General features: G+C 42.3%; 1 long non-coding RNA gene across 1 annotated transcript; it reads right to left on the bottom strand.

Annotated features, from left to right (window-relative positions):
- Nucleotides 1-233: 233 nt before the first annotated feature.
- LOC110198953 (uncharacterized) lies at nucleotides 234-2148 on the bottom strand. Its single transcript, XR_002321883.2, has 2 exons — nucleotides 1759-2148; nucleotides 234-1018 (listed from the first exon to the last, which is right to left on the bottom strand). It is a non-coding gene; the product is annotated as an uncharacterized LOC110198953 (long non-coding RNA).
- Nucleotides 2149-22661: the final 20513 nt, after the last annotated feature.

Consider the following 22661-nt stretch of genomic DNA (forward strand, 5'->3'; position numbering starts at 1 on the left):
TCTGCCTGACATTCAAGGCTCTTTGCACTCAATCTTTGTCCCTGGAACATGCCCTGGGCTTTCCCACCTCCATGCCTTTGCTCACATCATTCCTTTTACCTCTTGAACCCCTGTCCGTCTTTTAAAGTCTGATTCCAAAGCCACTCCTTTTCCAGATCTCTAGGCTTGGTAATGACTTCCTCCCTCTAACTTCACCCAATCATAGATTCAGAGCTTCAAGGGACTCTAGAGGCTGAGTTTAGATAAATGGGCTACATTTGGATCCCGAGAGCCTTTATTTTACAGGTAAAACGAAGTGAAGTGACTTTCCCAGGGTCAGCCAGCAAGTAAATATCTGAGTCAGAATTTGAACCCATCACTTCCTGATTCCACTATTTCCCACAGCCTCTCATTGTGCAGCTCACTAAAATGAATAAACGAGAATACATTTTTAAAGCACCAGCTGTGTGCAAAGCACTCTGTACTAAGTACTGAGTCCTATTTCTAGAGAAGAGTTTGGGAGGTCACATTTTAATGGCCTTTAGGGCACAGTAGCAGAAGAGATGTTCATGCCTTCTGCCGATAAAATCCCATTGGTTTCTGATGTTGAGCCATTGGTCGGGCCGGGACTTGGGTGAGGAGAACGTTCCTTTGTACAGGGGCAGGTAGTGGGCAGGCTGTGGCCCCAGAGGGGTTATTTCCTGGGATTATCACTGCACTGGAGGCAAGCCCAGTTTGTGGGGTTTGTGGGGTGCTACCATTCCCAGGGCTCTTGTGCTGGTGGTCAACTTTGGGTAGTGGCCAGGAAAGTGGACCCCATCTCCATGGGGACTTCTTCCCTTGGGGAGGGGAGGTGGGTTCAGGTCCTGGGCTGCCTCCGCTGGGATCTGAGGAGAGGCAAGGGTCAAGGTGGTGGTGGTGGTCGAGCTGCCTGTCAGGAGCTGTTTCTTGTCTCCTTCTGGATGACTTGGAGCTGGAAAGGACCTTAGAGGTCATCAAGTCCCACAGGGTCAAACTCATCTTTGCAGCTGCAAATTAACTAAGAAAACCACAAATTAACAATATCTATGTTGTATTGCATTTTTATTTCTTGTCTTAAATGCTTCCCAATGCTTTTTTAAATGCTTAAATGCTTTTTTCTTTTTGGCTAGGCAATGGGGTTAAGTGGCTTGCCCAGGGTCACACAGCTGGTAAGTGTCAAGTGTTTGAGGCCAGATTTGAACTCAGATCCTCCTGATTCCAGAGCTGGTGCTCTATCCACTGCACCACCTAGCCGTCCCTCCCAATTACATTTTAATCTGGTTTAGGCAGCATTCAGGGCTGTTTGCAGCCCAAAGACCTGGAGTTTGACATCTCATTCTATTCCATACTCCTTGTTTTATGGGTGAGGAAACTGAGTCCCAGAGAAACCGAGGTCACATAGGTGGTAAATGGAATAAGTGGGATTCAAACCTGGGTCCTTTGAAGTCCGATTCAGTGATTTTTTCACTGGTCCCGCTCCCATCCCCTTTGACCTAAGTCACTGTCTGGTCCCTCTTCCGGACTGTGAGCCCCGCGAGGGCAGGGACTGTGTCTGGTCCTAACTTTCTGTCTCTGCCCGTGGTCAGCCTAGGGCTCCGAGGGCTCTGCACCTAGCAGGTACTGCGTAAGTATTTGCTCTTCCTAATCAGTGACTCTGTAGGCTGAGCAGTTGAGAATCTCCCACCCGGCTCCTCTCTTCAGAGCTTCCTCCCCCAGCAAGATTCCAAACAAAATCCCCTTAAGCTGCTGTTTACTCACCCCTGACCCAATGTTCTGCTAAATGTTTGGTTTTGAAAACGGCTGCTGCTTGTTTCAGGCAGTCGCTCGGTGCTCCTTCTGCAGAGGGTAATGGGCTTCCGCCGCACGCGGGACGATGCGCTTCTGCCGCCTGCGGTCGCTTCCTCTTCGTTGAGCGGGCGGCCGGGCAGCCGGCAGGACCCGAGCCCTGCGCGTCTTCTGGAGGAGGGGGCACAGAAAGGCGCTAGCCATCATTCCTCTGACAAAGCACTTTACAACAGCGTCCCCGCAGGATGCACACAGCAGCTGTTTCTTTCCCCCATTTCATAACTGAGCAACTGAGGCACAGAATCATGGAGTGACTCGTCCAGAGTCACACAGCTAGAAAGGGGTGGAGCTGGGACTCAGACGCAGCCCATCAGCCTCTAGGTCTGACATTCTTTCCAATACATCTGGTGACCTTGCCTTTGAAGAAGGGGGGCTGGCACCACTCTGCAACTGTGGCCAAGCTGCTTCATGTCTCTGGGCCTCAGTTTCCTCATCTGTAAGATGAAGGGATCAGACTAGATGCCTTCTAGTTTTAATCGATGGGGCAGTGTCTAGAGCAAGAAGACTCATCTTCAGGAGTTCAAATCCAGCCTCAGACACTTCCTACCCGTGCTTAACCCTGTTTGCCTCAGTTTCCTCATCTGTAAAATGAGGATCCTAACAACGCTTACTTCCCAGGGTTGTCGCGAGCATCAAATGAGATCATGTTTGTAAAGTGCTTTGCAAATTTTGAAGTGCTGCACAGATGCTGACTGTGGTCATTTCCTAGCACCAGGCGCTGAAGGGTGAGCACCTCTTGTGGGCGGCCAAAGTGGCCTCACAGTCTGAGGCCAGTGCGGCAGGTTACTGAGATAGTGGAGTAGCTGCCAGACCCAAGGATGCCGGTAGGAATGATTCATAACCAGGGCAGGCAGCTAGGTGGCACAGTGGATAGAGCACCGGCTCTGAAGTCAGGAGGACCTGAGTTCAAGTCCGACCTCAGACCAAACACTTCACACTTACTAGCTGTGTGACCCTGGGCAAGTCACTTAACCCCAATTGCCAAAAAAAAAAAAAACCCCAAAAGAACAAAGGAATGGTTCATAACCCCATGGCCGAGAAGACTTGCAAAGTGCTTTCCTGACAAGAGTATTACCATAAGCCCATTTTACAGGTGAACAAACTGAGAATCAAACAGATGAAGGGGCTTGCCAGGAGTCACTTAGCCAGTAAATATCGGAGCCGGGACTTTGGCTGCTCGATCTTGGGCAAATCCCAGAATGACAGATGTTTCACCAAACAGTTTTGAACGCGGGCATCTCTGAACTTGAAGCCCAGAGAGATTTTCATTGTGCAAGCCGGAGACTGGTCTCCGAGTGGCAGACTGACTCATGAGCGCTGTGGGATTTCCTGGGTCCTGTCTGTAGGGATTCTGTGGCTGGGGAGTGATTACCACACTAGCAAGACCTTGGCATATTGACCCTTCCTTTGGCCTCCAGGTACGGGCACTTAACCACGAAGTTTTTCTAAACCAGTTCAGTCAGAGGAATCTTCACTTCCCTTCGCACTCGCAGTCCCATTTGTCATTCTTTTGGCTTCGGTCAAGACCCTGCCCTGAGAGGCCCCTAGGATTTTTCTCTTGTTTGTCCTTTAACTCTCACATGGTCCTTTCCCTTTTCATATTCTATATATTGTCTCTCCAGCCAGATTGTAAACTCCTGAAGGGCAGGGCCTGTGTTTTGTATGACTCATTGGAGGCAATTAATAAATATGAGGGGCTTAATTTTTTGGCTACCTCATGGGCCATAGAATGGCAGAAAGGGGGCTGGATCTGAGAGACAGCAGAGAGGGTGATGCAGTGGATAGAATGCTGAAAACCTGAGTGCAAATCCTGCCTCAGACACTAAATATTTATGTGACTCCTATTGCCTCCTGGATCAAATATAAAATCCTTTTTGGCTTCTAAAGTCTTCCACAAGCTCTCTCGCTACCTTTCCAGTCTTCTTATGATATAGACCCCCACGCTCCAGGAATCATGGCCTCCTGGTTGTTCCTTCAACAAGACCGCCCTCCATCTCTTGGCTTTGGCCGTTTTCACTAGCTGTCCCCCAGGCCTGGAATGCTCTTCCTCCTCATCCATCCCTCCTGGCTTCTTGGCCTCCTTCCAGTCTTAGCTAAAGTACCACCTCCTAGGAGAGCCCCATCCTGATCCCTCTTACTGCTGGGCCCTTCCCTCGCAGGTAGCTCCACCTTATTCTGTACATAACTAGTTGTACACAGTTCTTTGCATGTTGTCTCTCCGATTAGACTGTAGGCTCCTTGAGGGTAGGGACTGGCCTTTTCTTTTTTGTTGTGTGTGTGTTTTCAGGCTTAGCACAGAGCCTGGCACATAGTAGCTGCTTAATAAAAATTAGTCATTTAGTGATCCTGGCCAAGTCACTTGACTCCTGGACTCAGTTTCTTCATCAGCAGAATGAGGACGATAGCACCTACCTCAATCAAATGGTCAATAAATATTTATTAAGGACCTACCATGTACCAGATACTGTGCTAAGCACTGAGGATACAAAAAAGAGGTAAAAGACAGTGCTTGCCCTCAAGTAGCTCACAATCTAACCTGCCCCACAGTGTGGTAAGCAATGAATCAGATGACTGCGCAAAGTGCTCCAGAAAGAGCTTTGAAAATGTCAGCTATCATTAGTGTTTGAATTCAGAGGACCCAGCTTTGAATCCTACCTGTGTGACCTTGGACATTTCACTGAACCTCCCTGGGCCTCCGTTCCCAGAGCTGTAAAATGAGGGATTGGACTAGGTGGCCTCTGGAGTTCCCCTAGCTCTAAATCTATGGACCAGGACCAGGTAACTCGGACTTTGCCCCAGGGCACCCAGATTTAGTAGCACTTAAGCCATTTGGATTTCTTTAGCTGGTAGAAGCTTAGCCCCGGATCCTAGCAAGCAAGTAGCAAGAGTAATTCGTTGGAAAAGGGAGGTAGCCGAAGGCACATTTCTCCCTCCCATCCTGCCCCCTGAGAGGGAGGGGTCCATGGCAGGACCGTCCTGGTGTCCTGGGCTCTCTTACACTAGAGCATCTTTTGGCCTCTGCCTGAGGTTTCTGCTCCTCCTTCTCAGCTGAAGATGTCTGAAAATGAGTGGAGGGTTCCTTTGGCACCACTTTGCTAGAGACCAAGAGTTTTCTGGGTCCTCCCCCGGGGGAGGAAGCATCCAGAGATGCTAGTGAGGATGTCTACACTGAGCTGATCCCGTGTGGGGAATCCTGGCACTGGGAGAGGCACAGAATGGTGTATGTGGAGGGGGCCAGTTGGTAAAGGAGACTTTAGGAAGAGACCATGAGGCTGGCTATGGGGCAGGAAGGCCATGGGTTTCACTGCTAGCCCATACTGGCCATCATCTTCATTGTTTAGTGGGTGACTTTCATGCCAGCCTCTTGAAGGAGGGTTCATTTATTTCAGAGGAAGGGAATCCCATCACCCAGAGAGTCTAGCCTGCCCCTCTACAGCCTAGTCCCTTACCCTTGATTCCTCCAACCTGGGGAAGAAATGTGTGTGGGAGGCATTATGGCAATGGAAAAAGGTCCAATGGTGATCATCTCCCTGGACTCCAAGAATTGATAGGAATGTATGGCATATACAGTAATGAGCCACTAGGTTTCAGGAGAAGATTGTAGTGGAGTATGGCAGCCCAGATTCCAGGTGAGATATTGGGGGCCTTGTGGCATGGGGCTGATGCAGGACTCTGAGTGAACAAACCACCAGTTTCCAAGGTAGAACTCTTTGAATTTCTGCAGCCTGGTCCAAATCCCTGACTGCCTGCCCTAGTTACAACTCTGTTGGGTAGACCACTTCCTGGTGATCAGACTCCTCATTTACCTTAGCTGGTCCTGAAGTACTGCTGTTGCTAGGACCATAATCTAAATCTTTTCAGTGTGGGAGAGCCTGCCCAAACTTATACACCAGTTGACCACATCCCACACCACTGATCACATCTTGTTAGTTCCCCACCACAGTGAGGCACTGGCAGGGCTTTTGTGCAGCAAGAATGGGGGTGGGGTGGGGGTGATAGAGGAATATACTCAGGATGGAAACCCTGGAATCCACAAAGTACTTAAGACCTAGACTAAGGTTTCCAGAAATTTGGTGGCTCTACCATGAGTCAACTTGAAGTAGTGCATAATGTGCTGTACTTGAAAGCAAAAAACCTGGGTTCAAATCCTGCCTCAGGCACTCATTAGCTATCTACAGTGATCCTCACCAAGTTACTTACCTCTTTGTGCCTCAGTTTTCTCATCTGTGAATGGGGATGTTGGGCTAGGTGGTCTTTACAGCCCCTTGCAGAACTAACCTGATGCTCCTCTTTGCCATCCATGTGACTCTAAGTCACTTCCTCTCTCTGTGCCTACGTTTCTTCATCTGTAAAATGAGAACCTTGGACTATATGGCTTTCCATCTTTAGATGTGTGATCCTGTGATCCATGGAAGCTTTAGAAAGAATTGGGCAAGGGTCCCATGAGATAAGAAGGAACACTTTGGTTGCACCTTCACCATTGGAGTGAGCCCCCACCCTCAAAAGATTATGGACCCCTTACAATATTGATGGGCAAGTTTGATTGACAGCTGATACATGTAAAAATGATAACAGTAGCTCTCCCAAACCTATCATTATCTTGGTGTCTACTACCATAATTAAAATGGTGTTTAATTATGCAAAGAAATTGCGTTTAAGCCAAAGTTCTGCCTTCTGAAAATAGAACATTTCATGGTTTGACAATACTGCTTTGAAGAGCAAATTTTTTCCCTCATTTCAAATGAATGTGCAATCTCTGCAATTAAATCCACACACCTGTCTCCAGTGTCCCTCCAGCTACAACATGAGATGTGCTGTTTGGAAGTTTTGCAGCAGGGAGAGGAACACAGGAGAGAATTTAGTTCAATTTAAGAACTCGAGGCCAGAACATGTGTTTGGATTCTTTTGTCTGGATTCAGGGACTGAAAAACAGCTGTATGGAAAGAGGAGAAATACTTCACACAAAAATGTACAAATATCTATAAGCAAGCTGTCATTTGGCTCTTTGGAGAAATGTCTCAGCTTGTTCATTGCTGCAGTATCCTGGTGTGTCAGGCACTGGAGTTCAGAGGACTGTGCATTTGGGACTGAGGGACCTTGGAGATAATCTAGCTTTTATTTTACAGATGAAGAAACTGAGGCACAGAACGTGATCGCCCAAGATCACATAGATCATAAGTGGCAAAACTGGGTTTGTTTTAACCAAGGTTCTTTGGCTCCAGAGTCAGTTCTCTTTCTACTCAACTGGAATTGAAGACATTGCATCTTCACCATTCAGACCTTCCTCTGATACAGAACTCTCTCATTGCCTCATCATGGCATGAAGGGGCCCTGAGTTCTTGAGGCTGCCTTGGTGGGATCCATGCCCTGGAAGATCCTACCAAGATGGGCAAGTTTTGAGTAGAGCAAGAGAGGACCGTTGGAGAGAGCATTGGAGGGCTCTGGAGTCAGAGAACCTGGGTTCTACTGACTCTGTTGCTTACTACCCATGGAGGTGAGTGTGGACAGGTCCCTTCCCTTCTCTGTCAGATGGAGGGTTGTCCAAAGCTCAGTCAAGGACCCCAGGCAGAGAACAACATCAGCTACTGCGTTCTGTCTGTTGGAGGGCACTGACCTTGCTAAGCAGTGAGGGGCACCAAAAACATTGGCCACCACAGGATGGTGTCGGGGGGAAGAGGCGTGGAGGAGCTGCAACCTCTATCAAAGGAAGAAGAGCTTGAACTGACTCATTGTTTGTATTGGTAACCCAACTACCTGGGCCACACTAATGCACTACAAGGCTCAACCCATGAGATTCCCCCTACAGGAAGCCTTCTCTGATCTGGCTGGTGTTAGTGTTCTCCCCCTTCCTAAATGATCTGGTATTTCCTTACCCCAGAATATGTCCAATCCCAATAGAATGTCAGCTCCTCCAGGTCACGGGCCGTTTCACTTTTGTCTATATTCCTGGCAGCTAGGGTGGCACTCACTTGAGACATAGTAGGTGTTTAATAGGTGCCTATCTAGTTGAATTAGCATGACCTATAAGACAGTGGCAGGAAGTGGAGATGGCATCTCTATTATGAATTTCAGGCTTTGACGAACTAGAGTGTCATCCTTGATCAAAATAAACTTGGAGGTTTCACCCCATGCTCAGCAAATGGGCAAAGATGGCAAAAGATGAGAATCCTCATTGTTGGAGACAAATAATGTTATTTTACAGATGGGGAAACTAAGACTCGGCTTGTTTGGGGTCACCAAATGGGCAAGCGGCAGAGCTGAGAGCCAAGCCTCTGTCCTCACAATCCAAATGCACAATTCTACAGGATAGAAAAGGGACCCAGAGAAAGGACTTACTAATTCATCACCATTTCCTCTGCTCTCAGGACTCGCCTCATCCCCATTCCCTTATTCTGTGTGGCTCAGTTATTTTCACTAAAGTGGGAGAGACTATTAAAGGCCTTAGGAGTCATCTAATCCAGTGACCTCATTTTACAGAGAAGTAAACTGAGGACAATAAAGAAGAAGTGACTTGCCCAAGGTTACACCTAAGCGAAGGCTAAAATCAGGATCCCTAATGTCCAGAGCAAGACATTTCTCAATCTGGGAATAACCCCCAAAGTGATATTCCTCAGGCAGAGGTTTGACCACATCCCTCTCTTGCTTAACAAGATCTAGTGGTTCCCTAGGACCTCCAAATTAAAATATAAACTTACATGTTTGGCACTTACTGACTTTCGCAACGGCGTGGCAGATGCTGGCTTCCTTTTCCCTCATTCATTGTTCCTGACAGAATGGCTGCTGGCTGTCCTCTGGTCACAGCATGCCATCTCCCATGCCCACACGTGGGAGACTTACACACTCACCCAGGCACAGACCACCCACATACATGCACATACACACATGCAGAACATTCTTTCCTTGATCGCTGACTTTCTATCACCTTAATTACCGAATATTCCTCTTCCTTCCCCTCTATCCAGAGAGCCTTATTCTTAAAATTAGATTTTATTTTTCAAAGATCAACCTTCTTTCCCTTCTGTTTGTGTCCTCCCTCACTGCCCTACTACAATGAAAGCTCCTTATGGGAAAGAACTATTTCAAACTTGGATAGCGCCTAACACAAAGTAAGTACTTAACAAATCTTGTTGATTATTGATTGATATATAGTGCTTTTCTTCTTTCTTTTTTTCTTTCTCTATCTTTTTCTCTTTCTTTTTCTTTCCTTCTCTTTTTTCTCTTCTTTTTCTTTCACATTCTTTCTTTCATTCTCTCTCCCTTTCTTTCTCCCTCCCTCTCTTCTTTTCTTTTTTCCTTCTTTCATCTCTCTCTCTCTCTCTCTCTCTCTCTCTCTCTCTCTCTCTCTCTCTCTCTCTCTCTCTCATCACTGACTTTTATGGAGTATAAGCTTAAAAGTTCAATTTCTGGCTTAAAGAGTAGGCACATTTTAATTCCTCTCTTAGACCAGTTCCAGGTTGCTTTCCAGATTGGACACACCAATTCACACCTGAATCAATTCATGCCTCTACTGACGATGGGTTAGTGGGCCTTCCTTGCCTCCAGCCTTTCCCACATCGACTATTTGTGTTTGTTGGCATCTTGGCTGATCTGCTGACTATGGAGTCACACTGCAGAGTCAGTCGAATTAGCATTTCTCTTATTCCTAGTGATTTGGAGCCATTTTTACCATTGTTTAAGATTTTCAATGCCTCTTTTGAGAACTATTTGTTTATATCCTTTGCCCATTTATCCGTAATTCATTCTACTCTGGAGACCTTTCACGGTGAGAAGCTTTTCTTTGTGTGACACTTCCTTTGAGCGCACTCCTTCAACTTGCACACACACTTAAAGATGAGGTCTTCAGAGAATTACTGGTAGCATGGGTTCCAGGGGTAACCCTGTGAGTTGCTATTCCAACTGTAGCATACAAGCCCCCACTAGTGTTCTTCCCACTAATCATCAGCCAGCAGATTTAATGAGCTTTTAGCCAAAGTGTTTGCTTAGGATGGATAGTTAAACAAAAATGGTGGTACAAGACACGACCCCCCCGCCAAAACCTGGGGTTCTCTTTTCCACAAATACACAGGGTATCTGTGGGGGTGTGGACTCAAACTTAGCATGTAATAGCATCCCACCCATGTGGCCCAGGGTGACTTCACTCCTTCAAGTTGTTTCTTCACTTAGGCGACTCCACGTTTGTGTGTTGTATCCTTGTCTGTCCTCAGGTGTGTGCGTCTTTACTCTTGGCTGGATGCATTATGTCATATGGGGTCCTTCAGTGGCACAATGAATAGACTGATGGACCTGGAGTCAGGAAGACCCGAGTTCAAATCCTGCCTCAGACATTTGCTAGCTGTATGACCCTGGGAAAGTCACTTAACCTCTGTCTGCTCACTTTCTGCATCTATAAAATGAGAATAATAATAGCACCTACCTTCCAGGGTTGTTGTTAAGATAAAATGAGATAATATTTTTAAAACACTTTACACATGTTAAAGTGCTTTATAAGTACTAGCTTTTACAATTATTACTGGTCCAGTAGCTCTAATGACATGATAGGAGGAAGGGGCAATAGAATAATGTCCCCCCCCCAATCCCTACCCAAAGGGGTCTCTCTCACAAATTGCTCCTGAGCTAGGGCTCCACTCCTGAATGTATCGTTTCTTTCATGTATAGGCCTAAAAGGCATGACTGATCTTCCAGTCATTCATGAGGTGTTTCCCATATGGTATCAGTTTTTTTCTTCTAATGACCTAAACTCTGAAATCCTCTTAAATTGATTACGAACTTGTTCATAAGTTGCTAAAAAGAGACATAGAAAAATTTATTAGCACCAACTTTATAATTACATTTTGGTCCCTTTGACTTTATGAATTAAGGTGGAAGTGAGACTCCTTCCCTTGTGCTAACATGAACCTTAAATATTCGTTTCTTACATCTGCAATATTCCCTCCTCTCCACCTCCCTCCCTAGCTTGGCTCCTATTTCTGTCCTTGAGGATTAAGCAGAAAGGGTCTAATCCCCCCTTCACACACAACCATTAAACTGCCTTAAGCTAACTATTCTGTCTCTGCCTCTTCAGACTAAACATGCCCAGTTCCCTCAGTCAATCCAGACCCTTTCCAGCTTGTTTGCCAATGGTCTTACTTAAATGTGGTACCCAGAGATAAAGCCAGTACCCCCAAACTGGTCTCACCACCGCAGAGGAAACAGGGCCAGCCACTTTACTCATTAAAAGAATAGGCAACAACTGTAAGTTTTAAAATTTTTTTTATTAATTTCTTTTGATTTATCAACATTCACTTCCATATGCTTTTGAGTTGAAAATTTTTCTCCCCCTTCTTCCCCCCCTGCAAGATGGTGCACAATAGGCTTTATATTTACATTCCTCTTAAACGTATTTTCACATTAGTGAAGTTGTAAGTAAAAATTAAAGCCAATAGGAGGAACCATCAGAAAGATGAAACAAAACTCAACAGAAGGTAAAAGTAAGTGATAGTGATTCGACTTCCACAGTTCTTTCTTTCGATGTGGACAGCATTTTCCATCCTGAGGCCTCTGGAGATATCTTAGATCCTTGTAATGCTGAGAAAGGTTCAGTTTAACAATATTAGTCATCGCATAATGTGGCTGTTATTGTGTACAAAGTCCTCTTTATTCTGCTCACTTCACTCAACATCAGACCATATAAGTCTTTCCAGGTTTTTCTGAAGGCAGCCTGTTCATCATTTCTTATAGCACAATAGTATTCCATTGCATTCATATACCACAAATTGCTCAGCCATTCCCCAATTGATGGGCATCCTCTCAATTTCCAATTCCTTGCCACCACAAAAAGAGCTGCTGTGAATATTTTTGTACATGTGGGTCCTTTTCCCATTTGTTTGATGTCTTTCGGATATAGCCCTAGAAGTGCTATTGCTGGATCAAAGGGTATGCACATTTTTGTAGCCCTTTAGGCAAAGTTCCAAATTGTTCTACAAAATGATTGGATCATTTCACAACTCCACCAACAATGTATTAGTGTTCCAATTTTCCCACATCTTCTCCAACATTTATCATTTTCCTGTTTTGTCATGTTGGCCAATCTGATAGGTGTGATGTGGTACCTCAGAGTTGTTTTGATTTGCATTTCTCTAATCAATAATGATTTAGAGCATTTTTTCATATGACTATAGATGGCTTTAATTTCTTCATCTGAGAACTGTCTGTTCATATCCTTTGACCATTTATCAATTGGGGAATGGCTTGTGTTCTTATAAATTTGTCTTAATTCTCTATATATTTTAGAAATGAGGCCTTTATCAGAGAGACTGGTTGTAAAAATTCTTTCCCAATTTTCTACCTTCCTTCTAATCTTAGTTGCATTGGCTTTGTTTGTGCAAAAACTTTTCAATTTAATGTAATCAAAATTATCCATTTTGCTTTTCATAATGTTCTCTATCTCCTGTTTGGTCATGAATTCTTCTGTTCTCCATAGATCTGATAGGTAAACTATTCCTTGTTCTCCCAGTTTACTTATGGTATCAGCCTTTATATCTAAGTCATGAACCCATTTTGACTTTATTTTGGTATATGGTGTGAGATTTGGGTCTATGCCTAGTTTCTGCCATACTCTTTTCCAGTTTTCCCAGCAGTTTTTTTCAAAGAGTGGGTTCTTATCCCAGAAGCTGGGGTCTTTGGGTTTATCAAATAATAGATTACTATAGTCATTGACTACTGTGTCTTGCATATTTAACCTATTCCACTGATCCACCTCCCTATTTCTTAGCCAGTACCAAGCAGTTTTGATGATTGCTGCTTTATAATACAATTTAAGATCTGGAATTGCTAGGCCACCTTCCCCTGCATTTCTTTTCATTAGTTCCTTTGATATTCTGGACCTTTTGTTTTTCCAAATGAATCTTGTTATTATTTTTTCTAACTCTATAAAATAATTTTTGGTAGTTTGATTGGTATGGCACTGAATAAGTAAATTAGCTTAGGTAGGATTGTCATTTTTATTATATTAGCTCGGCCTACCCATGAGCAACTGATGTTTTTCCAATTATTTAGATCTGATTTTATTTGTGTGAAAAGTGTTTTGTAATTGTGTTCATAGAGTTCCTGGGTTTGTTTCGGAGGTAGACTCCTAAATATTTTATAATCTACGGTAAGTTTAAATGGAATTTCTCTTTCTATCTCTTGCTGTTGCGCTTTGTTGGTAATATATAGAAATGCTGATGATTTATGTGGCTTTATTTTATAGCCTGCAACTTTGCTAAAGTTGTTTATTATTTCAAGTAGTTTTTTACTTGATTCTCTAGGATTCTCTAAGTATATCATCATGTCATCTGCAAAGAGTGATAGCTTTGTTTCTTCTTTGCCTATTCTAATGCCTTCAATTTCTTTTTCTTCTCTTATTGCTAAAGCTAAGTTTCCAGTACAATATTGAATAACAGTGGTGATAATGGACATCCTTGTTTCACCCCGATCTTATTGGAAATGCTTCTAGCCTGTCCCCATTACATATAATGCTTGCTGAAGGTTTTAGATAATGCTATTTATTATTTTAAGGAAGACTCCATTTATACCTATGCTTTCTAGTGTTTTTAATAGGAATGGGTGTTGTATTTTATCAAAAGCTTTTTCTGCATCTATTGAGATGATCATGTGGTTTCTGTTGGTTTTGTTGTTGATGCTCAATGATGCTGATAGTTTTCCTAATATTGAACCAACCCTGCATTCCTGGTATAAATCCTACCTGGTCATAGTGTATTATTCTTGTGATAAGTTGCTGCAATCTATTTGCTAGTATTTTGTTTAAAATTTTTGCATCTATATTCATTAGAGAAATTGGTCTATAATTTTCTTTCTCTATTTTGACTCTTCCTGGTTTAGGTATCAACACCATATTTGTATCATAAAAAGAATTTGGTAAGACTCCTTCTTCACCTATTTTCCCAAATAGTCTATATAGTATTGGAATTAATTGTTCTTTAAATGTTTGATAGAATTCACATGTAAATCCATCTGGCCCTGGAGATTTTTTCCTAGGGAGTTCATCAATGGCTTGTTCAATTTCTTTTTCTGAGATGGGGTTATTTAAGTATTTTACTTCCTCTGTTAATCTGGGCAATTTATATTTTTGTAAATATGTATCCATTTCACTAAGATTGTCAAATTTGTTGGCATATAGTTGGGCAAAATAATTCCTAATTATTGTTTTAATTTCCTCTTCCTTGGTGGTAGCTTCACCCTTTTCATTCTTGATACTAGTAATTTGGTTTTCTTCTTTCTTTTTTTTTAAATTAAATTAACCAAAGGTTTATCTATTTTATTGGTTTTTTTCATAAAACCAGCTCTTAGTTTTATTTATTAGTTCAATAGTTTTCTTAATTTCAATTTTATTAATTTTTCCTTTGGTTTTCAATATTTCTAATTTGGTGTTTAGTTGAGGATTTTTAATTTGTTCTTTTTCTAGTTTTTTTAGTTGTATGCCCAATTCATTAATCTCCTCTTTTTCTATTTTATTTATGTAAGCATTTAGAGATATAAAACTTCCCCTAAGAACTGCTTTCCTGCATCCCATAGTTTTGGTATGTTGTCTCATTATTGTCATTCTCTTGAATGAAATTATTGATTGTTTCTATGATTTGTTGTTTGACCCAATCATTTTTTAGGATTAGATTATTTAGTTTCCAATTATTTTTTAGTCTATCTTTCCATGGCCCTTTATTACATATAATTTTTATTGCATCATGATCTGAAAAGGATGCATTTAATATTTCTGCCTTTCTGCATTGGATTGTGAGGTTTTTATGCCCTAGTACATGGTCAATTTTTGTGTATGTGCCATGTACTGCTGAGAAAAAAGTATATTCCTTTCTATCCCCATTCAGTTTTCTCCAGAGGTCTATCATACCTAACTTTTCTAATGTTCTATTCACCTCCTTAACTTCTTTCTTGTTTATTTTGTGGTTAGATTATCTAGTGCGAGAGGGGAGGTTCAGGTCCCCCACTAGTATAGTTTTGCTCTATTTCTTCCTGTAACTCCCTGAACTTCTCCTCTAAGAATTTGGATGCTATACCATTTGGTGCATATATGTTTAGTAATGATATTACTTCATTGTCTATGGTGCCTTTTAGCAGGATGTAGTTTCCTTCCTTATCTCTTTTGATTAGATCTATTTTTGCTTTTGCTTTGTCTGAGATCAGGATTGCTACCCCTGCTTTTTTCACTTCAGCTGACATAATATATTCTGCTCCAGCCTTTTACCTTTACCCTGTATGTGTCACTCTTTTTCAAATGTGTTTCCTGTAAACAACATATTGTAGGATTATGGTTTTTAATCCATTCTGCAATCCATTTCTGTTTTATGGGAGAGTTCATCCCATTCACATTCACAGTTATGATTACTATCTGTGTCTTTTTCTCCATCCTTTCCCCCCATTTATGCTTTTCTTTCTCCTTTTTCCTTTCCCCCTTCACTAGTGTTTTGCTTTTGACCACCTCCTTCAGTCCCTCCCCCTTTTATTATCCCTTTCCCTTTTCTTCCCCTTTACTCTTACTGCTTCTTCCCTCCCTTCTTTCCCCCTCCCTTTTCTTTCCCCCTCTTTTCTTTCCCCTTTTCCCTCCTACTGCCTATAGGGCAAGTTAGATTTCTATACCTAACTGATTATGTTATGCCCTTCTTGAGCCAAATCTGATGAGAGTAAGGTTCAAACAATGCTCCCCCCCTTCTTTCCCTCTGCTGTAATAGGATTTTGTGTCTTTTCCTGTAATGTAATTTACCCTTGTCTGCCTCCTCCTTTCTCAGTACATTTTCTAAGATCAGATTGATCCACTTATTTGGATCCATTTAACCCACTTGATTAGATTTTTTTTTTATCATTACATCAAAGTCAACTAATATCCACCCTCTTTATGTATACTCCTTTAACATGGTGTAATAACAATACAGTTCTCAAGGGTTGCAAGTGTCATATTCCCTTGTAGGGGTTTAAACAGCCCCCCTTATTAACAACATATTGTATCTTTTCGTCCCCATTTACCTTTTTAAGTCCTTCTTGAGTCCTGTACTTGAAGATCAAATTTTTTGTTGAGCTCTGGTCTTTTTATCAGGAAAGTTTGGAAGTCTCCTATTTCGTTGAATATCCATCTCCTCCCTTGAAAAATGATGCTCATTTTTGCTGGGTAATTGATCCTTGGCTGCATTCCAAGCTCCTTTGCCTTATGGAATATCATGTTCCATGCCCTGTGGTCTTTTAATGTAGAAGCTGCAAGGTCCTGTGTAATCCTGACTGTGGTTCCATGATATTTAAATTGTTTCTTTCTGGCTGCTTGCAGCACCTTCTCTTTCATCTGGTAATTTTGGAATTTTGCTATTATATTCTTCTTGTTGTCAATTTGGGATCTCTTTCAGGTGGTGATCTGTGGATTCTTTCTATGGTTATTTTCCCTTCTGGTTCTAGGACTTCTGGGCAGTTTTCCTTTATGATTTCCTGAAAGATACTGTCCAGGCTCTTTTTTTCATCATGATTTTCAGGTAGTCCAATAATTTTTAAATTGTCTCTCCTGATTGATTTTCCAGGTGTTGTTTTACTGATGAGTATTTTACATTTTCATCTATTTTTTCATTTTTTTGTTTCTGTTTGACTGATTCTTGCTCTCTCATAGAGACATTAGTTTCCATTTGTCCAATTCTAGTTTTTAACAGATTGTTTTCTTCTGTTAGTTTTTGTACTTCCTTCTTCAATTGGCCAATTGTGTTTTTTAGGGACTTGTTTTCTTCAGTGTTTTTTTTTTCCAATTGGCCAATTGTATTTTTGAAGGACTCTTCTACCTCTCTCATTTGACTATTAAAATCCTTCTTGAGCTCTTCTAAGAAGGCTTTTTGGGCTTCAGACCAGTTCATATTCCCTTTTGTTGTTGCAGATGTGGGTTTGTTGACAATGTTGTCCTCTTCAGAATTTCTGTCTTGATCTTCACTCTTCTCATAATATGAATCTATGGTAGTTTCTTTTTACTCATGGTGTTTCTTTATTCCCTGGCCTTTAAAGAGATTGAGCTCTCCTGCTGGGGAACAGAGGGCACTGACCCAAGCTTCTTGTGTTGGGAGCCTAGGTCTTGGTCACTGGCTTTGTGTGCTGGGGCCTCTTATGTTGGCAATTGGAGGCTGTAGGTTTCTGGCAGCTTACCTCGTGTTGGGCTGGAATCAGCAAGGCTGGAACTTTCAGGCAATTCTAGGTTGCCTGCTTTTCCTTCCTTTAGCTTTCTTCAGCTCCTTTTAGATGGGTGCTGCAGGGTGTTTATCTGCCTGGGGCCCCTGCAGTGTTGTCTCCCTTTTTCTGCTAATGCACTGGGAGATTCCTTTGTGGTAGAGTGCCGAGGCACCTGGTGGTTTTCTGAGCTGGTTTCCACTGTTCCCCCCCCCCTGAGGCAGTCAGTGTGTTCCTGTCTACCTGGGCTTCAGGATTTCTTCACAATTGGAGGCTGCAGGGCTTGACAGCTCACCTGGTGTTGGGTTGGAACAGCAAGGCGGGCTTTAGGAAGCCTTTAGGTTGTTTTCTTCACCTCCTTTCAGATGAATGCTGCAGGGTACTTATCCCTGGGGCCCTTGTAGTTCTGCCTCCCTTATTTTTGCTGAGGCACTGGGAGACCCGTTTGCTGGGCTGCTGCACTGCTGCTCCCTGTCTTTCTTCTAGTTCAGCTGTTCCAGGGTTTTTTTTCTGGGGTGATATTTTCTGGTTTTTCAGAGGTTGATAGGGGAGAGTAAGAGAGACTATCTTTTCACTCCCCCATCTTGGCTTCTGGAAGCTCACACTCCAAAAAATGCAAGTTTAAAAGCTCTCCCCCACCCGTAGGATCAATGAAGAACAGAGTGAATCTCCTCAGTACTGGGAAAAGGTCGAGTGAGATATGCCCAGGGGTGTTGAGCTGACTGGAGGTTCAGCATGAGTGATGAGGCTGGTCCAATATGGTGGCAGAGAACTCTATTCCAAGCCTATGCTACATGAGCAGATGCCTGGTGTCTGGAGTAGGGGAGGCTGTGATCACTCTGCTTCCATCCCAGTCGTACCACATGTGGAGACTTGTGCTCAGGCAGGTCTGGAACCACATGTTAGGAGGGACCAAGTTGGAAAATGACCAGAATCCTAAGGGCGCACAAAGCTGTAACTCATGAAGAACCACCAAACTGGAGAATCAAGGATATTTAGCCTGAAGAAGCAGAAGCTTATGGGGAACCAGGTCTCATAGGGAAAAAACATAGACGACTTTAGAATATATAGATGACTGTATATAGATCTCATAGGGAAAACATAGATGACTATAGAATATATAGACGACTGTATATAGATCTCATAGGGAAAACATAGACGACTTTAGAATACATAGACGACTGTATATAGATCTCATAGGGAAAACATAGACGACTTTAGAATACATAGACGACTGTATATAGGTCTCATAGGGAAAACATAGACGACTTTAGAATACATAGACGACTGTATATAGGTCTCATAGGGAAAACATAGACGACTTTAGAATACATAGACGACTGTATATAGGTCTCATAGGGAAAACATAGACGACTTTAGAATATATAGACGACTGTATATAGGTCTCATAGGGAAAACATAGACGACTTTAGAATATATAGACGACTGGATATAGGTCTCATAGGGAAAACATAGACGACTTTAGAATATATAGATGACTGTATATAGATCTCATAGGGAAAACATAGACGACTTTAGAATATATAGATGACTGTATATAGGTCTCATAGGGAAAACATAGACGACTTTAGAATATATAGATGTCTATATATAGATCTCATAGGGAAAACGTAGATGACTTTAGAATATATAGATGTCTGGATATAGATCTCATAGGGAAAACGTAGACGACTTTAGAATATATAGATGACTGGATATAGTCTCATAGGGAAAACATAGACGACTTTAGAATATATAGATGTCTATATATAGATCTCATAGGAAAACATAGATGATTTAGAATATATAGATGTCTGGATATAGATCTCATAGGAAAACATAGACGACTTTAGAATATAGAGATGACTGTATATAGATCTCATAGGGAAAACATAGATGACTTTAGAATATATAGATGACTGTATATAGGTCTCATAGGGAAAACATTGATGACTTTAGAATATATAGATGAGTGGACTTACTTTGCTTAGTTTTAGAGACTAGAACTGGTCATATCAGATGGAGAAGCTGTAGAGGGTCAGATGTTTCTTAACATCAGGAGAGACCTCCTAACAAATGAAGTTCTGAAAATACAAAGGGTGACCTTTGGAGGTAGTGAGTTCACCGTAATCAGAATTCTTCAAATGGAGGTTGGATCCCTTCCTTAACATTTGTTTTTCTTTTTTGTTGAGAACTAAATAACAAAATATTTCAACAGAGAAAGATAAATAAGAAGATGCTGTATGTGAAACAAGAAGCTCTTTGTTATACAGTGTTTGTTTTTTTAACTACTATCTACAGCTTCAATTTTTTTGTAAAAATAAAGTTTAGCATGGTAATTTCAAAGTCGCTCAGTTTGTGTCAGAATTTCCTTCTGTTTTCTTCTTTTTATTTTAAATGACTCATTAAGGCACTTTCCTTTCTTCTTTTATTTTAATCATCACTATAACTATCCCACACTCACACCTTAATTCCACCATCCTACCAAAGAAAAATAAAAGTCCTTTCCTATAACAAACAACTATAGTTATACAACACAAATTTTATATATTGACTGCCTCTGAAAATGTAATATCCTTTGTACCTCCAGTTTCTCCCCTCTCTGCCAAGAGGTGGGTGGACTCTCTTATCTTCAGTTTTCTGTCATTGTGATCAGTCAGTGTTTTGGGGTTCACAAGATAATAAAAATAGTTATTCCCATTTTGAATATGGGAATAGCGAGCCCAGAGAGCTGGAAATGACTTGCCCATGGTCACAGAGTTGGTAAATCCCAGCCAGAGCTGGGATTAAAATTTTCACCTCCACCATGTCCAGCCCTTTTCACACATCCCAACTCTGTCTCTCCAGAGCAAAGGTCCCACCATTTCTGGTTGCTTGATCTTCCTAGCTGATGCTTTGTTTGGCTATGGGTACCCTGATTTGACTGAGAGCCCGGCTCACTCATTTGCATAAAGATAAAATAACAGGTGCATGAGTGCTTTGTAAAGTTGAAAGCTCTTTTATAAAGTCAAGTGTTTCTTCCCATCCTCCTACCTTTCCTGGCACTGCTTAGCTATTTAGGAGGCTTTTGGATTATTAGGGTGAAGAGCAGAAAATGCCAAGATTACATTAATTTTCCAAGCAGGCATCAGGTGCACCCAGGTCACTGCTTATCCTCTTTCAGAAAGAGAATCTAGGATTCAAAGTACCACCCCCTCTTTCCAGAGGAGTGTCAGCCGTGACTTCCCAGGGTAAGCTCTCTGCTGCCAGTCTCTGTGGACATTTTTGCCATCCTAGAGCTAGGATAGTCCTAGGCTATGGCAGGGGGTCGGGACACTGCACCAGGATCTGGAAGATGCTTTAGTGACTAGTCCACTCACTTTATGAATGGGGAAGACAGAGGTTCAGAGATGCCTGGGTTGAAATAATCTGGTGGGACTAGGGCTGGGCTGGAAGACCAGTCACAGAGATGGTAAGTGATGGACCAGGTCAGCCACCTCCTGATGCAGCACTCTTTCCATGGTACTTCCAGTTGACCAGAGCGCCTCATATTTTGACCACTCAGACTTTGAGGTTTTCAAAACTCTTTCCTCAAAGCAGCCTGTAGAAAACGTGGCTGGGAATGTTGCTTCTGCCTCTCACTCCTCAGGATGTGGATAAGTCCCCCAAACCCCTTGATGAGTAGCTGTTGGGGTATTGACAGCTGTGAGCTGTTAACAAGGAAATGTGGGGAGTGGGAGATGTAATTAGGGGCAGACTCAGGTGGGGAAATCGGGCGCTCAGGGTAGGCTGTAAACTCTGCATTACCCAGCCAATGGGGAAGTGGGAGGGAACTGCAATTCAGGCCTAGGAATAAAGGCTTTTCTCTCTCTTCTGTGACGTGTGCCCACACATAGGACACACGGCCTTGCTAGGCCATTAGTAAAAAGTTTTTCTGGTTCACCAATGGCTTTGTGGAACTTTTGTTGCTAACAAATGAGGAATTGTCCAGGATCCAAACATATTGAGTAAGGGGCAACTGCTGCTGAAGGGTGGGAAGATGCATCCAATTGATTTCAGCAGTCCCATGTATCCTCTTTGGGCATCCAAGATCATGGATTGTTCAAGATTCTAGGACCAAGTTAACGAGTGAGGCCATTGCTGAACCAGGAGCAAAAAGGGAAAAGGGAAAGCAGGCACATGGCAACCAGGCAACTCTGTGCACAGACCAAGGAAAGAAAAGAGGACTATCAAATAGTGCCTCGGTGGGGCATCTTACTGGAGTCTAGAGACTGAGTAACTCTTGGACAACTAAGTAACATGGGGAATAAGAATTCGAAGGTGCCAGGGAAACCAGGGGGAAATAAGGAGACCTCTGTGGACATTCCTCCAGATGGTCCCTTAGGGAGGATGTGGAAGTACTTGGAAGATATAAGACAGAAAGATAAGAAAAAGATCACAGCTGATGTCAGTTAACTGAAGAGAGCCTAAAAAAGCCAACAAGAAAATTAGATTCGTGTGTACTTTGCTTTGTCCAGCTCTTTCTGTCTCTGTGCGTGTTTGTAAAATGTTTCATGTTTGTGGTGAAAGATTTAAAATGAAGGTCTGTAATTACAATGAATACTGGGAAAGAACTCCCACCTTAGACTCTCAGTGGGACTTTTTGGGTCCCAGCACTGGTCCAGTAGGGATACCAGAATAAAGTTAGATAATGAGTAATGGAATCAAAGAGCAGGAAAAACTCTCTCAGAAGTTAGTGGAAGGCGCAGCAAGCAGCCTTTACAGCCCAAGATAGGAAGAACTGAGAGAGGGAAAAGCTAAGGTTTTGAATTCAGGTTTAATCAGATCTCAAAGCTGTTTGTGAAGGGTATGGGGGAAAATGCAACTCTCTTGATTTGCAAATTATTAGGCATTAATTCCCTCCAGATTCCTACTGGTGCAATTAATAATTGGAACTCTAGAGGTTTTTCTGCCCTGGGGGAAATTGACCACACCCTGTCAACATTGATTCAAATTTCTCTGGTTGTCTGAGCCAAACTCTTAGCTCATCTGAGTGATTATTGGTGATTTTAAGCTGTTTGTAAACCTTACATCAGCCCGAAACTCTCAGGAGGATAAAATGCTTAGTGTAGTTTTTGTCTGAGAAGCCTCAAAAAAGAGACTTTTCAGCTCTCTTAAGGAAGTTATTTAGAGCCAGGAATTGTCACCATGTGCCTTTTTAAGGGAACATATGAATTTGTGGAGAATATTTCCTTTTAAAGGGACAAAAGTATTGGATTTAAAAAATTTTTAAAAATGTTTATCAATACCAGATTTGATTTGTTTTATAGATTCAGAGAAAAAAATGGACTAATGTTGAGGTTGAGTCGGGAGAGTTAGTTCAGGAGTGAAAGAATTAACTTGGACAATGTTCACTTAGCCAATGGGAGCTTTATTTCATGAAAGCTACACTGGTCTCCTTAGCCAGAAAGCTAAAAGAGACCATGATATTTGGGGGAGTTATGCTTATGTAGAAGTTTCAAAAGGATGTTGTAGTTTTAGAAGTTTTTATAGGGGTTAAAGATTAGAGACAGGTCAAGGAGGGCTTTGAACAGTAAGTTGGGATTTCACAAACTACTAGAAAAGCAACGTTAACATTCTCTTCACCCTCAAGGCACTGTATGTCTTCAGCATCATTA

Source organism: Phascolarctos cinereus, unplaced genomic scaffold (assembly GCF_003287225.1).
Source record: "Phascolarctos cinereus isolate Bilbo 61053 unplaced genomic scaffold, phaCin_HiC Scaffold_3;HRSCAF=262, whole genome shotgun sequence".
Classification (NCBI taxonomy): Eukaryota; Metazoa; Chordata; class Mammalia; order Diprotodontia; family Phascolarctidae; genus Phascolarctos; species Phascolarctos cinereus.